General features: G+C 41.6%; 1 protein-coding gene across 3 annotated transcripts in view; it reads right to left on the reverse strand.

Moving 5' to 3' along the window:
• tmem275a (transmembrane protein 275a) overlaps nt 1-12,037 on the reverse strand; it is a 54,370-nt gene extending 42,333 nt beyond the window's left edge. Inside the window, exons 1-2 of one of the 3 annotated variants that reach the window (XM_048539644.1) lie at nt 11,464-12,037; nt 10,644-10,873 (exon numbers count right to left, since the gene is read on the reverse strand). The gene's annotated coding sequence lies outside the window, so the exon portion shown is untranslated. Of the gene's footprint in view, nt 1-10,643; nt 11,443-11,463 lie in introns of those variants that run through there. The other 2 variants (XM_048539643.2, XM_048539645.2) reach the window with 2 other exon arrangements.
• Nucleotides 12,038-18,348: the final 6,311 nt, after the last annotated feature.

Below are 18,348 nucleotides of genomic sequence, written 5' to 3' on the forward strand. Positions count from 1 at the left end.
GGTTTCCCCAATGTAGAGGAGGCCACAACGGGAACAGCAGATACAGTATACCACATTAGCAGATGTACAGGTGAACAGCTACTTGATGCAGAAAGTCTTCTTGAGGCCTGGGATGGGGGTGAGGGAAGAGGTGTGGGGTCAGTTGTAGCACTTCCTGCTGTTGCAGGGAAAAGTGCTGGGTGTGGTGGGGTTGGAGGGGCGTGTGAAGCGGACAAAGGAGTCACGAAGAGAGTGGTCCCTCCAGAACACAGACAAGGGTGGGGAGGGAAAAATGTCTCTGGCGCTGGGGTGGGATTGCTGATGGCGGAAGTGTCGGAAGATGATGCGTTGGATCCGGAGGTTGGTGGGGTGGTACGTGAGGACAAGGGGGTTTCTTTGTTGTTTGTAATTGCGGGGATGAAGTGTGAGGGATGTGTTGCGGGAAATGCAGGAGACACGATCGAGAGCGTTCTCGACCACTGAGGGGTGGGAAGTTGCTGTCCTTGAAAACAAGGACATCTGAGACGTACGGGTGTGGAATCACTCTCTCAGTGACTCCCTTGTCTGCTACCCAGTCCTCTTCCAGCTCCACCACACCCGGCACTTGTCGCTGCAACCGCAGGAAGTGCTACACCTGCCCCCACACCTCCTCCCTCACCCCCATCCCAGGCCCCAAGAAGACTTCCCATAACAAGCAGATGTTCATCTGCACATCTGCCAATGTGGTATACTGTATCCATTGTACCCATTGTGGCCTCCTCTACATCGGGTAAACCAAGCAGAGGCTTGGGGACCACTTTACAGAACACCTATACTCGGTTCGCAATAAACAACTGCACCTCCAGTCACGAAACATTTCAACTCCTCCACCCATTCCTCAGACGACATGTCCATCCTGGGCCTCCTGCTGTGCCACGATGATGTCATCCGAAGGTTACAGGAACAGCAACTCATATTCCACTTGTGGACCCTGCAGCCCAATGGTATCAATGTGGACTTCACAAGCTTCAAAATCTCCCCTCCCCCTACAGCATCCCAAAACCAGCTCAGCTCGTCCCCGCCTCCCCAATCTGTTCTTCCTCTCGCCTATCCCCTCCTCCGTCCTCAAGCCGCACCTCCATTTCCTACCTACTAACCTCATCCCGCCTCCTTGACCTGTTCGTCCTCCCTGGACTTACCAATACCCTCCCTACCTCCCCACCTACACTCACCTTTACTGGCTCCATCCCCACCTCTTTGACTTGTCTGTCTCCTCTCCACCTATCTTCTCCTCTATCCATCTTTGAACCACCTCCCCCTCTCTCCCTATTTATTTCAGAACCCCTTGCCCTCCCCCATTTCTGATGAAGGGTCTAGGCCTGAAACGTCAGCTTTCCTGCTCCTAAGATGCTGCTTGGCCTGCTGTGTTCATCCAGCTCTACAACTTGTTGTCTCGCATTCTCCAGCATTTGCTGTTCCGATTATCTCTGACTCCATTCTGTTGGATCACTTTCCCATTGACTAAATATGCTAAGTAAAACAAGTTAAGAGCAGACGTAATTGATTATAACTGGATAAACTGTCAATTTTATTCACTGAAGTCTCAAGGGTAGTAGGTGAAGAATTTAAAATTCAACAATTAACTCTTCAATGCATTTGTGTCAGACGTGGCTCATAGGTATCGGTTTTACTTCTGAGTCAGAGGTTGTCTTTTAAGTCTGACTCAAGCAACTTAATTATAAAAATCCAGGAGGACAATCCATTGAGGCACTATAGGATCACACTCTTTTAATGAATTGTTAAATTGCAGTTTGTCTGTTCTCTCAATTTGATGTATTAGATCCTGACATGCTATTCTGGAAAACAACACATTAGTTCTTGCTAATGCTGTGGCCAATATTTATTCCTCAGTCAACATCAGTTGTGTTTATGTTTGTAGGAGCTCGGGCATATGGACTGCTGTTTATTGCTTTTAGTGACAGTATTTTCTTGTCTTCAAAGTACCTTGGAACATCCAAATCTTGATAATGTTCAAACACAACATACAAAGGTTATAGCCTCAGGAACGCTATCATTCTACTCTTACACAATGACTTTCTGAGTTGAAGATGCACCATATGACCATTACTGCTAACCAATTGATGCAAAGTATACAAATTACCCCACTGAATCAAGAAACTACACAAATTAAGAAATATTAAGATCAATTCAATTCACCTTTATGGTGTCCTATTGCACTCAAAAATTATGAAGATGAATTAAAAGCCATTCTTTTGCCGAACATATTCATCCACAATATGTCAAAAAATGCAGATCACCACAAGCATTGCTTCGTAATGGTATGCATAAGTATATAGACCTTTAATTGATGTTACTCTAAAATGTTCAAGCAAGTGTTTCAAAACTGAAAAAAAAAGCTGACCAAGCTTTTGTAGAAAACAGTACGTCTGAGGTACAATTCATGCATGATTTCACAAATTTATTCATGAATAGCATGATTGTGATGATAATAAAACAAAAAAAACTACAATTGCCGCAAATCTTAGACAAACACAGAAAAACTCATTCGGTCTGGCAGCATCGGTAGAGAGAAAGCAAAGTTTATGTATTGGTTCAGTGATCCTTTGTCAGACCAGAACTGAAGAATACGTTCTAGAGAATCACAGAGCTAACTGAAGGAGCAACATCACATCTTCAGACAAGGCACTTTACAATCTTGTGGACTTAACATTGATACTTTCAGATCGTGAGTTCACTCCCATTTCTTCCTTTTCTTTAGCTTTCCTAGTTGCATTCTCTGTCACCATGTCTTCTCTCCACTCCCCCAACTTCAGCGGGACCACATGTTCAATCCAGTTCAGCAGTTAGATTCACCATTGGTCTGCCATTCTCACATTCTGATTGCCTAATTTGCACTATCAGCTCCCTTTCTCCCTCAGCATTCCATCCCCCACTATTGGGTGGGGCCAATTAATGGTAGTGCCTTGGATAGTGTTGGAGAATGGAGGAACCTAGGGGTGCAAGTACATAATTCTTTAAAGTTGGCATCACATACAGATAGGTCGGTTCAAAGGGCATTCGGCCCGCCTGCCTTCAATATCAGTCCTTTGAGTAAATGAGTCAGGAAGCCACGTTGAGGTTGTACAGGACAATGGTAAGGTCTCTTCTGGAAGACTGTGTTCAGATCTGGTCACCCAGTTTTGCGAAGGATACGATCAATCCGGAGAGGATTCAGAAGAGGTTTACCAGGATGTTGCCGGGTATGGAAGGTGTGAGTTATAAAGAAGGCTGGATCGGCTGGGACATTTTTCACTGGCGTGTAGGAAGTTGACCTTATAGAAGCTTATAAAATAATGAGGTGCACAGATAGAGTTAATAGTAGTTGTCTTTTTTCCTAGAATGGGGGATTTCAAGAGCAGGGGACACATTCTTAAGTTGAGAGGATTGAGATTTAAAAGACATGAGGCATTTTTTTTTACAAAGAGGAGGAATGTTCTTCCTGAGGAAGTGGTGGATGCAGGTACAATTACAATGTTTCAAAGACATTTAGATAGATACCTGAAGAGGAAGGGTTTGGAGGGATATGGCGAGGAGCAGGCAGGTGGGAATAGTTTAGTTTGGGATTATGTTTGGCATGGACCGGTTAGACTGAAGGGTCTGTTTGTCTGTAGTATGACTATGGCTCTACAACTGTATCACATAAATGCTGCAACACATTTCACGTCTGCTCTGTTGAAGAGTTGTCTGAACTCAAAAAACTAGCTTGTTCTCTCTCCACCAATGCTACCTGACCCACTGTGATTTCCAGCATTTTTTGTTTTCGTTAAAGAATGATCACTGTGATTGTGATTATTTACTGCTTTAAATTATTTAATTTTTTTGCTGTGAACATGTACTAACTCACATTTCTTAAGGTAAGTGTATAGGAATGTCATCAAGCCTCTCACATATGCTGTACAAGGTTACCATGCTGTATTGGATTCAGCCACAGAACGCTACTGCTTCTATATTGATTCCAGGAGTCTGGTTTTCAATACACTATCTTTGTGTGTTGAAAGAAAGATTGCATAAACCTGTTTTTTTTAACAGTTTAAATTTCTGCCCCAACTCTCATTTTAATCTTGGATCAGTCTTGTGCGAATGGTCAACACTTTCAATGAGAAAATCAACCACTGCTCCAGTAGTATTAATAGTCTCTAGTAGGTGGGTAATTGTGACAATTTTTACTGCCTTTCCACCCCATAGCTGCCAGTTTCCACTGTTCCATGTTGGAAATCCCCACAATGGACAGTTTCTTAGAGCTTCCAAGTTTTAAATGGATCTATTGCATCTTTGTAATCAGGATATAGTGAACACAAGATCTGACCCAGGATATTATACAGTTTAAGCATAGCTTCCTCTCTATCATATTCAACTATCTTGGTTATAGAGTTCAACAGGATGTATGTTTTGGTGACAGCAGATTTAAAGGGACTGGTCATGTTAATGCTCTAACCACCAAAACTCTTGAGTCACTGAGAACTTAACACTTAGTTATGTCAGTACAGTTCAACACTTTCCCAACATGGCTTTAGATGACTCATGTCTATATCTGATTCATTTGAGGAAGTAACAATGTGATTCAACCTACTATAAGAGATTAAAGGATTTTTATAATCTTTCATGTGAAACATTCACATGAAGTTGCACCATTCTGCCTCAGAACTTAATGAGATGCATCAAGAGATTAGCATTGTTTCCACTGCTGTTTCAAGTTTTGTCCATATATTTGGATTGAGAAATGAATCACATTTTTAGGTAAAACCATATCATGAAACAGTATTGAAATTGGTAGAGGTAACGCAGAAACTACAAAACAGGTTAAACAAAGATGCAAGTGAGTCATGCAATGGTAGATTAAATTGGATGAAAGCCAATCTAATCTAGATGTGAAGAAAAATTGCGTGCAATATATTTCATAAGTGGCGCTTTTTGTTATTCTTTCATGAGATATGGGCATGGCTGGCTAAACTAGTACTTAATGCCCACCCCTAACTGCCTTTGAGAAGTGGTGAGCTGCTTTCTTGAACTGCTGAAGCCTACCTGGTATAATAGACCCACAGAAATTTGAACAATTGTTCTGAATAGCTCAGTAAGAGTTTTGAAGAGCCTAAGGACTTGGCATTTTTCTACAATTGAAGTGAACTAATGGGAGAATCAAATAATGAGGCATGTTGCTGAACCTACTTCCCCCAGACCTTCAAAAGGACTCCTACTGGTTACACTTCTTAACATCAACATATTTAAATATTGATGGGGGCTATTCTCCGATCCACCTGCTCCCAGGACTGGCGGTAGAAGAAGGCTATAGGCCCAAGCTAGTGGTAAACAACCTAGTTTATGCTAAATATCAAAGTCCAATGGAGGCAATTGGATGCAGAGGAGAATTGTTCATGGCTTTACTTCTAGGTTAAAGATGCCAAATATCTTAGATGTAGGAATGGAAGTAGACTATTCAGCCCATTCAGTTTGCTTCATTGTTAAATGAAATCACGGCTGATTTGATAATCCAAGCCTACACTTACCTGCCTTTTCCCTATAATTCTTGATATTTGATTAACTCTTAACTCTTGATTTCCTTACTCATTAAAGATCCATCTAACTCAGCCTTGAATATAATTACTGACCAAACCTCTATAGCCCTCTGTGATAAAGAATTCCACAGATTCACTGCTCTCCAAGGAAAGACATTTCTTCTCATCTCAGACTTAAATGTGTGACTCCTTATTCTGTTATTATGCCTATTGGTCCTAGACTGTCTCACATCTACCCTGTCAAGACCCCTAAGAATCATATGTATTTCAATAAGGTCACTGCTCAGTCTTCTAAACTCCAATGAATAGACACCCAATTTATTCAACCTCTCCTCAGAAGACAATCATTCCATACCTGATTTCAGCCTACTAAGCCTATCTGAACTGCCTCCAATGTCAATATATTTATCTTTAGAAAAAGGGGCAAAGGGATGTTCAGAGTATTCCAGCTTGTATCCAGTGCTTTGTACTGTTGTAGCAACCTACTTTTATATTCTATTCCCTTTGAAATAAAGACTAATATTCAATTTGCCTTCCCATTTACTGATTGAACTCGAAGGCTAATGTGTACGTGTACGTGTACGTGTACGTGTACGTGTACTCCAAAATTCTACATTTCTGTGGTTTCCTGCAGTTGTTCTCCTTTTAAATAATATACAACTCTTCTATTCTTCCTGCCAAAGTGCATAATACCACAATTTCCCACATTAGATTCCATTCACCAAGTTTTTGCACACACACTTAGCCTGTGCACATCCCTCTGCAGATTCTTTGAATAAGAATCATGTTTTATTCATTCACAGGATGAGGGCATCACTGGCTCAACCATCATTTATTGTCCAACCTTAATTGTACAGAAGGCAGCTCTGAGTCAACCACAGTACTGTGGGTCTGGAGTCACATGTCTACCAGTTTAGGTAAGGATGGTGCTTTCTTTCCCTAAAGAATATTAGTGTGAATCCGATGTTTTTTTTCTGATAATTGGCAATTGACTCATGGTCAACATTATACTCCAAATTCTAGATATTTATTGATTCAAATTCCACCAGCTGCCACAGCAGGATTTGAACCCAGGTCCCCAGAACATACTTGGCTTCTTACCTATTTTTCTGTCATTCACAAACTTGACTATAGTACATTCACTTTCCTCAACCAAATCAAGGATATGTATTTGAAATAAATTAGCCTGAAGTCCCCAGGAATGGAAGATTAATCAGGTTAATCTCCAGAACACCATTGCAAGCAAGCCTGGAAGAAATCATAAAGGCTAATTTTTAAAAATGTACGTCTTCAGCTTTTTTTGTTTATTTTTTATTTAGAGAAATATTGAATATATGGAAAAATAGGTTATTTGACTATCTAACAACAAATCAATTAGATAAAGAGAATTCTTTTCACCTTCCTATTGGTATTGAGGGTGTGAGCCATGTGGACAGGGGTGTTGGGTGACCAGTGGCAGAAGCTTGAGGAATTCACAACTACATTTTCACCCACAAGGCCATGAGAGATCCTAAGCGGCAATACAGGACCAAGTTAGAGGTCCAAACTAACCACACAAACACGTCGCCTGTAGCAAGGCTTACATAACACAATAGGATAAAAGATGAAGCGGGCACCAATATATCCTTCCCTCCTGCCCTTAATGTTATTTATAAATGGTTCAAGAAGAATGTCAGTGGCTCGATGTCACCTGCTCCGACAGCCCCAGATGCACCTGTTCACTCAGTCACTGCACAGAAGTCAGTTCAGTTTTCTTGAAAGTAAACCTGAGGAAATGATGAGCCTGGATACAGGAAGGAGATAGAGTGCTTGGTGTCATAGTGCAATGATTACAATCTCTCTCCCAATGTCAGAAAACAAAAAGAATTCCTCCAGCTCAGGAAGAAAGGATGAGGTTATGCCCCTATATACATCAATGGAGCTAAGATGGAGATGGTCAAAAGCATCAGGTTCCTAAAAGTGATGATAACTAGCAATCTTTCCTGGACCTCACCCATGGATGCAATGGTCAAGAAGGCATAACAATGCCTCTTCATCCTCAGGATGCTCAGGAAATTCAACATTCCATAAGGACCTTCACCAACTTTTACAGGTGCACCATGGAAAGCAATCTACCTGGGTGCATCATAGCTTGGTATAGCAACTGTTCTGCTCAAGGCCATAAGAAACTACAGAAAGTTGTGTACACAGCCCAGACCCATCATGGAAGCCAACCTTCCATCCATGGACTCCATCTACACCTCCTGTTGCTGTGGAAAGACTATCAACATCATCAAAAGTCCCTCCCATCCCAGTAACATTCCCTTCCAATGTCTTCCATAGGCAGAAGATACAGAAGGTTGAACACACATTCCAACAGGTTTAAGAATAGCTTCTTCCCTGATGTTGTTAGACTGCTGAATGGAATTCTCTGATTTCAAATCTAATGTTGATCTTGCTTTTGTGCACCTCCTGTGCAGCTGTAACCTTATATGCTTTGCTTTGTCTACATGCCCTATGGTCTGTATGCCCTTGTATGTTTTGATCTGCCTGTACTGCTCAAAAACACAAACTTTTCATTGTACGCAGGCATGTGACAACAATAAATCAAATCAAATCAAATCAAACCAAACCAGAGGTGGTAAACTCAAACTAAGTTACAGTTCCTTTATAGGTTGCAGATTCCTCCTTTGTCAGGTTTTTTTTGTTTCTTTAAGGTCATTCATTGTTTTTTTTCAGATTCTAAAATGGTATTAATGATGAAACCTTTAAATTCATTTTCTTGGCACTGGGAATCATGCATTGTCAATGACATCTGACCCAGGGGAGCATTAAAGCATTAAGGAAAAGTCCAGTCCTACAGGTACCAAATGCCAGAAACTTGAATTCCAGCCAGCCCTCTGAACCTTCACCATCCCCTGTATAACCAATACCAAACAGAATAAGCATAGTCAATAGAATATTGAACTACATGACTGAAACTGCACAAGTCAGAAGGAGTCATAACCAAACTGCACAGCGCTCTTGTTAGGCTGCATAAGTTTTGTTTCAAATACGAAGCTCAAAAAAGGGTTACCAGACTCAAAACATTATCTCTGTTTCTCTCTCTACAGATACTACAAGAACAGTTGGGTTTGTCTAGGAAATTCTGTTTTTGTATCAAACTTTCATCATCTGCAGTTTTTTTTTTGTTTTATTTTACTCAAACATCAATAGTTCCTTCCCAAGCAGTTTCAGCAGTCTCAAAGTGACAGAAGTTATACAAATCAAGATTGACTTTTTATTGGTACATTTCACTATTCAACTTTTTAGCATTTAGCTCTAATTTCATCTAATTCATTTTATTGAGTGTTTAACCTCCATTTCATCACATAGCTAATAATTCAAACTTTCTCCTCACTGACTGAATTCAGGTTGCTCTTCATTACTAATATAATTGATATCTTCCCTCCAGTAATAGTAGATTCAGAAAATCTGAAGCTTGCAGATTTGGTCCTTGCCTTGACTTTCAAGTGTTGATCTTTATCAGAATGATAAAGTTCTCAACCTTTCCCTTACTGATGGACGTTTCAAACCTCTCTCTAATGATAAGGCACCGTGTGCATTGTCTAATGATGTAGAAAATTTGTATTTGCATGCACCTTTCCTGACTTCAGGTTCGCCCAATTACAGCCAAAGAAGTAAATTGGAAGTGCCGGCACTGCTGTAATGAATAACAACCTAACGGCCAATTTATGCACAGCAAGCTTCCACAGATAATAAAATGATCATGACAAGATCGTTTGCTTTGTTGCTATCTATTGAATGATAGATATTGGCCACTACTTTTTCTTCTGAAGTGTAGTGGGGCATTTTGCGTCCAACAGTTAGGACAAGGGGTGTGGGATTGTTGATAGTTCTTGACAGCTGTCAGAACCTTGGACAGCGCATTGCTCCCTCAGTACTGGATAGGGTAGAAGTGCCCAGTGAGACGGGAACAACAGTTCCTTTCTGGGATCGCAAGACGAATTCGGCGTTTGCTGACTGGAAACGCCAGAAACTAAAAATCTGTGCAAGCTAGGCGCAAAGGGCTAAGCAGTTTCCTGCGGCTGAATGCGGTAATTTCCACTCCAGAATCAGCATGCACACCAGCTACATGGACACCGAGGTGAGGACATGTGTTTCTTTAACTGGGACCCATTCTGCTCCCTGACCACGTTTTGTATTCTCGAAAAAAAATCAGATATCAGCTGCATCTTCATGTCATCAAGCAACCGAATGACTGTCAACTCTGAGGCCGCTTGAATTGCTGATAGAAGGAATGAAAAAGGGTTGAAGAAGTGAATGAAAAACGAAGGAATAAACCGATGGGGGAGGGGCGGGTTACCCCAGAGGATGAGGAAAGAAAGATTGGGGACTGGGAATTATTGAAGGGAGAATGCAACACGCAAAGTTTATAAGACATCAAAGTGACGGTAGGGAAATCTGGAAGCGGTGGGTTAGAGATTTGAGTGAAAAAGGAGGAAAGAGCATCTAAGGTTTCAGGGAGATGAGTTCGGGACGGCGTATTGGATATACACGTAATACCCCGGTAGCAGTGATTTAAAGCTACCAAGGTTCTTCATTCGAAAAGCCACTGGCCTTCTCATTACCAAAGGACTCTTAAAACCTCTCAAAGATGAAATGTGAGCAAAATATGTAAACAACGTGATGGTGAGACTCAGACAGAAGAGGAAACGCAGATTCCGGAATCTTCACTCTGTCCAAATACAGCGAATGAAGGGAAGATGAGGGTCTGCTCTAAAAGGAGCCGCTACTTCGACTCAATGTTCAGACCCTTAACAGCGCAGAGCAAACACCGCATTGGTCTCATCATCTTGAATTTTGTTAACTGCAATTTAGAAAACAAAACCTCGCTGTTCTTTGGTCTGTCTTTCAGGGAGACAACATTACCATTAGCCAGGTGGATATCCCTGATGCACGGGCTGATGTCTGAGGAGATCAAACATCCTATTAATGTAATATTTGCAACAACATAAAAGGTTCAGATGTGTTTTTCCTGTTATAAATATGCATGAAGAATGGAAAGATCTGAAAGCTACAGGCATCGCTTGTATCTCAGGCTTGACTCTAACTGTAAAGTATTCCTCTCACCTTGTTCTCGCGGATCCTTCTTATCGCCCTGACATCAGACACCGCAATGGGGTCAGTCCGCTCAAGCTCCAACTCAGAACCGCTCCTCCTCTTACAGCACCAGGGCTTCCGTTCCCGCCGTTATCCCCATCCCTCAGCCCACACCGACAGCAGCCTGAGGAGAGGCGGAGTGGGTGTGTATCAGTCAGATTCGAGAGGAAGGGGATTCCGTCTGTGCTCCGTAGCAGAGCCTAGAAGGAATGTGAAACAGCTTTGCTGGGATAATTGCTTTACCGACAAGTTAACCAACATTGTTCACACACACACAAAAACAAACGGCGAAGTGACTATACGAAGCACAGTTGCTCGTTAAACAGTCCACAAACATGTCAGCTGTAAATATCAAGCTCTTTATGAAGGTTCAGCCACATTCTATTCCCAGGCTTGCTGCTCTAAAGCTAAAGGCAACAGGGAAAAAAAAATGTTAACAGGTTCGAAATCACCATTGAATAAATCTTCCTCACAGAGGGGCAAATGGTGTACTGACGGTACACTGGAGCTCATATCAGAAAATGTGCTTCTCTCTCCCACTCCATAGACACTTAGTGAAAAGGTCTGCCCGCCCTCAGCACAGCCCCTCCGGCACTTTCCGGGTTGTTAAGTGAGGTGAGTAAAGACTGCAGCGTCTCCTTGCTGCTGTGAGCCGTTTCCCGGCCAGTGCCCTGTGTACAGGACATGAGGGGAATTGCTGTACTGCTCCAGGCCACCCAGCGCCACGCAGCCTGCAGCCGTTGTGAGCCCCAGGGGGATCGAGCTGGTAGGGGACATCATGCCGCTGTACATGATGTTGCCTGTGTACAAGCTGCAGCCGCTCTCATACGACTCAGATGTGGATAGGGTCGGATCAACGTTCGGCCGTGCCTTTCTGATCCACGTATCCTCGGTGGTCCCAGGGAGATGAAATACCCCTCTTCCGTTGAGATTGCACCGGGTGAGGTCTGAGGAAGGCAGTGATCTTGAATGAAATCGTTTCTCTGCCTCCCAGTTGCCCTGCCGCTTTATAAAGACGAGCTGGAATACAGACATATGATACAAATCTAATCAATAATTTTGTAACTGGTACTGCCTCCATAGAATCAGCCCCTTGTATAAATCAATTAATCTATTACTCTGCTTCCGTCTCTGTCATCTTTTCACTCAAGAACTTTATATACATATCTGTGAAATATTCATTTAAATGCACTTTCTAGCCACATTAATGCCTCGAAGTCTGTCTCATCTGGATCTCTCCCCGATAACGCACGCACATCTGATATTATTTCGCCTTAATCCATTCTTCCTGTCTGGTAAATAAAAGCAGGCATTTATTTCGAGATGCCAGTCAGTGATGAACGTGTGTGTGTATGTACATAGGGATAAATGGATGGACTGATAGGGATGTTACATAAAAGATTAAGATGGACATGACCTTCCCTCAGAACCCTCTTTTCTCCACAGATGCTGCCTGATTGTTTCAAACGTTTTCTTCTTTTTTCACATTTCCAACATCTGCAACATGTGCGTCTTAAAACAAAACTGTTTCTTTTTCTACATTTGTAGAGCTGCTTCAGTGGTACCTTAAGGGGTTAAACTACTCACCGCTGATTCCTAACAGGTGAAGCCAGCATGGTGCACACTCCATCCGCCTTGAGCTTTAAAATAACTCAGCATTGCACCCCATTTTGTTAACTTAATGTGGCTTCCATCTGATTACATGTTGGAGATGCTCTTGTAAGGGCTCAAGTTAAACTGGTGATGCCCAGCATGATAACAGAACACAAAGTACAGTGGTTACTAATGTCCAGTTTCCACCAGGCTGCCCTAGTTAAAATCAGACTTCATGTGTGCACCAGATGGCATTAATCTAAAACATTCCATTCTGTCAACATTAATTTGTCATCATTATTGCTATCCTGCTGATAAAAGCCAATCTTCCAACTACTTGTAACTAGTATTCCGAGTATTGTAGTTGAAAGTCATTCTCACTGTAATCTGAAAAATGTAGTGAGGAGCAGCTGATGAGTACACATTTGGCCTGCCTCTAATAAAACCAACATATTCAGTCCTAATCTCATGCCTGAATGGTAAGTTACTGTCTTGACTTGTTTCTGAGAACAGCATTAACATTCACTGTTGGTGAATGGATCAAGAGGGCTCGAAAGGCACACAAGCCAGAAGAGGACAGGCACCGTAAGGATTGCAGAAGGGAGGTAGAGCTGTGACATAAGATAATTTGAAATTAAGACGTAAGCAACAAAAGCATGGCACAAAATATAATGTTATTTATACATCCATCCTGATTTATCACTCATCATCCTTTTCTCTTCCAGCAGCATCTTCTCAAGATGATGCAATGGCAGCTGGTGGTAACAAAGTTTTAAATATTTCATTGCAGGTCTCACTACATACGCCACCTCATGCCAAAATCATCACAAGTCCAACTATCCAGGAAGAAAAGTGAAGAATGATTTGCATTTATCATGCACATTTCATGACCATCGCATGTCTCCAAACGCTACACAGCCAACAGAGTACTTTGGAAACATTACTGTCATAATGTAGGAAACATGTTGGGTAACTTGTGTACAGTGAGCTCCTACAAACAACAATGTAATAACAGCCAGGTAGCCTGTTTTTTGTTGTGTCAAATGATTGGTATGTATTGGTCAGGGTGCCAGTGATAACTCTGCTGCTCCTTTTTGGAAAATGTACCATGGACGTTTTATCTCAACCTTGGATGCGAGATGGGATTTATGTCTCAATTTGCAAAATAGCACCTCTGACAGTGCAGCACTCCCTTAGTCCTAAACTGAAGTGGTAGTTTTGAGTTTTGTTCTCAAATCTTCAATTGGGATATGACTCCAAGGGCTGATTCAGAAGCAGAAATCCTCCCAAATGAACTAACTGAAAGTGGCATAGCTTCTTTCAAAAAGAAAGCAAATAGGTTGCATGTATAATGGTATGATTTAGGAGCCAAGACAGTCGATTCAGCCCTTCAAGCCCACTTCAACAGTTAGTAGGATCATGATCGATCTGTTTGTGTTCCAGATTCCATATTCCCATTTATCCCTGATAACCTTGAAGTCTTTCACCTAGCAGGAATCTGCTTACCTCAAACATTCAATGACTTACCTCCAGTGGCTTCTCAGCTAGAAGGTCCAAAGAGACACAACCCACTGAGAGAACCCTCTGTCCAGAAAGGGTGACCCCTAATTTCAAAACAGTGCCCCTTAGTTCTGGATTCACCCACTACAGTAAACATCCTTTTCACAGCTACCTTGTCATGAAATTCAATACTGTCTAAACTTAAATCAAATATCCCCTCATCTCTTGTAAACTCCAGTGAGAACAAATCCAATCTTTTCTTAGAGGTCAGCCCACTTGCTCTAGCTATCAATTTAGTAGGCCTCCTCTGAACTGCCTCAAATACATTTATATCCTCCCTTAAACAAGGAGACCAATGCTTTGCATAATAACAGCATAACATCTTTACTTTTATATTCAATTCCGCTTTCATTTAAGGCTAGAACCCCAAAACCTTCCTGATTGTGTGCTATACTTGCATATGAACATTTTGCAACTTGTACTAGAACACTTAAATTGGCACTTTGAAATTTTTCAGTTGTTCTCCATTCAAAGTGAACAGCTTCACAATTCCCTGCATTATAACATAGAACATAGAACATTACAGTACAGGCCCTTTGGCCCTCGATGTTTTGCCGACCTGTCATACCAATCTCAAGCCCATCCAACCTACACTATTCCATGTACGTCCATATGCTTATCCATGACAACTTAAATGTACCTAAAGTTGGCGAATCTACTACCATTGCAGGCAAAGCGTTCCATTCCCTTACTACTCTCTGCGTAAAGAAACTACCTCTGACATCTGTCCTATATCTTTCACCCCTCAATTTAAAGCTATGTCCCCTCGTGCTCACCGTCACCATCCTAGGAAAAAGGCACTCCCTATCCACCCTATCTAACCCTCTGATTATTTTATATGTTTCAATTAAGTCACCTCTCAACCTTCTTCTCTCTAATGATAACAGCCTCAAGTCCCTCAGCCTTTCCTCGTAAGACCTTCCCTCCAAACCAGGCAACATCCTAGTAAATCTCCTCTGCACCCTTTCCAAAGCTTCCACATCCTTCTTATAATGCAGTGACCAGAACTGTACACAATACTCCACGTGTGGCCGCACCAGAGTTTTGTACAGCTTCACCATAACCTCTTGGTTCCGGAACTCGATCCCTCTATTAATAAAAGCTAAAACACTGTATGCCTTCTTAACAGCCCTGTCAACCTGGATGGCAACTTTCAAGGATCTGTATACATGGACACTGAGATCTCTCTGCTCATCTACACTACTAAGAATCTTACCATTAGCCCTATACTTTGCCTTCTGGTTACTCCTACCAAAGTGCATCATCTCACACTTGTCTGCATTAAACTCCATTTGCCACCTCTCAGCCCAGCTCTACAGCTTATCTAAGTCTCTCTGCAACCTACAGCATCCTTCGTCACTATCCACAACTCCACCGACCTTAATGTCGTCTGCAAATTTACTAACCCATCCTTCTAAGCTCTCATCCAGGTCATTTATAAAAATGACAAACAGCAGTGGACCCAACACCGACCCTTGCGGTACACCACTAGTAACTGGTCTCCAGGATGAACATTTCCCATCAACTACCGCCCTCTGTCTTCTTTCAGCAAGCCAATTTCCGATCCAAACTGCTGTATCTCCCACAATTCCACTCCTCCGCATTTTGTACAATAGCCTATTGTGGGGATCCTTATCGAACGCCTTGCTGAAATCCATATACACCACATCAACCGGTTTACTCTCATTGACCTGTTTGGTCACCTTCTCAAAGAACTCAATAAGATTTGCGAGGCACGACTTTCCCTTCACAAAACCGTGCTGACTATCCCTAATCAATTTATTCTTTTCTAGATGATTATAAAGCCTATCCCTTATAAGCTTTTCCAACACTTTACCAACAACTGAGGTAAGGCTCACTGGTTTATAATTACCAGGGTTGTCTCTACTCCCCTTCTTGAACAGGGGAGCCACATTTGCTATCCTACAGTCATCTGGCACTATTCCTGTAGACAATGACGAGTTAAAGATCAATGCCAAAGGCTCGGCAATCTCCTCCCTGGCTTCCCAGAGGATCCTAGGATAAATCCCATCCAGCCCAGGGGACTTATCTATCTTCACCCTCTGTAGGATTTCTAATACTTCTTCCTTGTGAACCTCAATCCCACCTAGTCTAGTAGCCTGTATCTCAGCATTCTCCTCGACAACATTGTCGTTTTCTAGAGTGAATACTGTTGAAAAATATTCATTTAATGCTTCCCCTATCTCATCTGACTCCACACACAACTTCCCACTACTATCCTTGATTGGGCCTAATCTTACTTTCGTCATTCTTTTATTCCTTAAATACCTATAGAAAACCTTAGGATTTACCCTGATCCTATCCGGCAACAACTTCTCATGTCTCCTCCTGGCTCTTCTGAGCTCTCTCTTTAGGTCTTTCCTGGCTACCTCGTAGCCCTCAAGTGCCCTAACTGAGCCTTCACATCTCATCCTAACATAAGCCTTCTTCTTCCGCTTGACCAGAGATTCCACCTCCTTTGTAAACCAATTATGTTGCATTTGCCAGGCTTTTACTCACTCATCTCGTATATCTATGTTAGTCTGCATCCTTATATATCCTCTTTACAGCATACGTTCCTATGTATGTTTCTGTCACCTGCAAATATAAATTATAAAAAGGTGAACACCCAGCACAGACCCATGTCTGACCACATTTGTAAGATGCTGCCAAACTGAGAAAGATATTTATGCACACGTTATAATTTCTGCCAGTCAATTTTCTATCTATGCAACTATGTTACCCCCATACAATGATCATACAATGATACAATTTTGTGTGATATATGGAACCTGATAAATGCCTTCTAGAAATCCAAATACAGTATATCAATTGGCTACCTGATATCCTCCACAAATGTTGCTTCATTCTAACTAATTGATTAAGCACTATTTTCCTTTCACAAAACATGCTGAATCTTCCTGACTACCTTGAGTATTTTTTTAAATGTCCAGTTATTACCTCCTTAATGGTCAATTCTTACAGCTTCCCAAAGATGATAGCAAACTAATTAGCCTACAGCTCTCTGTTTTCTGCCTCTCTGCCCTCTTGAATACAAGTGTTATATTTGCTACTGTCCGGTTTGATGGACGTTTTCCGCAATCTAAAGGAATTTTGGAAAACTAACACCAATGCATTAACTACTTAATTAGCTAGCTCTTTTAAGACCCTAGAATAAAATCCATCAGGACCCAAAAAATTATCAATCTGCAGGTCCATCATTTTTCTCACTATCACTCACCAAGCTGATTATATTTTCACCAAGTTCTTTCTCTGGTTCTCTTATTTGCCTCACTGGCACTCACACCCTCCTGACCCCAAAGTCAGATGACCATGTCCTAAAGATTGCAACTGCCTCCTGGAATAAAGTGGACAGGTAATTTCCTCCATCCCTGAAATGTTGCGGTGCCTGCAGCTTGCTCTCCAAGAAAGTAACACTGAGCTGAAGTTCCTGGAGGTGAAAGCATTTGCTACAGTTCCATTTGCCTTGGATCCACCAACATCCAGAGGTTCCCACATTTTGCAATTGTAGCTGTGACAATAACATCAGCCTTAGCTTGAAATTCTCATCCAGTACCTCATGCAAGTATCACTTGCCACCTGGAGTGTTGGCTTGCAAAATTAACTCTAATGAGTCAAAGAAACAACCTGTAAGTGAAACACAAATTAAATGAGTTGATATCAGAGAAGCCTCAAGTCATGAAACATCAAGTTGTTGAACAGGCGTGCAACGTTATCTATTTTCTAGTAAATGAGCAAAGAATTATCATCCTAATAGCTCAACTTTAAAGTTGAAACCAGAAAGATAATTAATGAGCGAAAAAATTATAAGACTTATTCTTATACTGCAAAGCTCTGCTAAATATTTTGGAAGGGTTATCAATGAATGCACAACTGGCCCAACAGTAGAAATCAACAACCATCGTACACAATGGTGCATGATGTAACTGCAAAGCTATTTACACAAATCAAATGGGGGAAAGTGAACTGAAATGGGGAACTAAGCCACATCATGAATGTTGTGACTGAGACACTTGTGACCGTTAGTCATATTTTCCAATTAACATTTGCCTTTAATAACTCCGTACCGCCAATGGTGGCTAATAAGCTGAAAGACGTACAGTTAGGACTCAGTCATACACTGCATACTGAAGCCACACCTCTGACCAATGCATTCATTTCCAGTCCTTGAGGTGCAAAGAAAACTATGGCATTAAACTACAGTCATTGTAGATCATTAAAGCTGATCCTCAGTAGTAAAGGGCTGAGTTATGAAAAAAAGTTTGGAAAATGCACACTGTTCAGTTTGGAAAAGAAGTGAGTCGGCACAACATTGTGGGCTGAAGGGCCTGTTCTGTGCTGTACTGTTCTATGTTCTATGTTCTATGTTCTATGTTCTATGAGTCAGAAAGGTTATTACATAAGATACAGTGGAATAGAAGAATTCATCTGAACCTATTGAAAGCTAATATCAGAAAATCTTGGTTTAAGCCAATAATAAATAAGGGCTGAAATGAGGAAT

Source organism: Stegostoma tigrinum, chromosome 8 (genome assembly GCF_030684315.1).
Source record: "Stegostoma tigrinum isolate sSteTig4 chromosome 8, sSteTig4.hap1, whole genome shotgun sequence".
Classification (NCBI taxonomy): domain Eukaryota; kingdom Metazoa; phylum Chordata; class Chondrichthyes; order Orectolobiformes; family Stegostomatidae; genus Stegostoma; species Stegostoma tigrinum.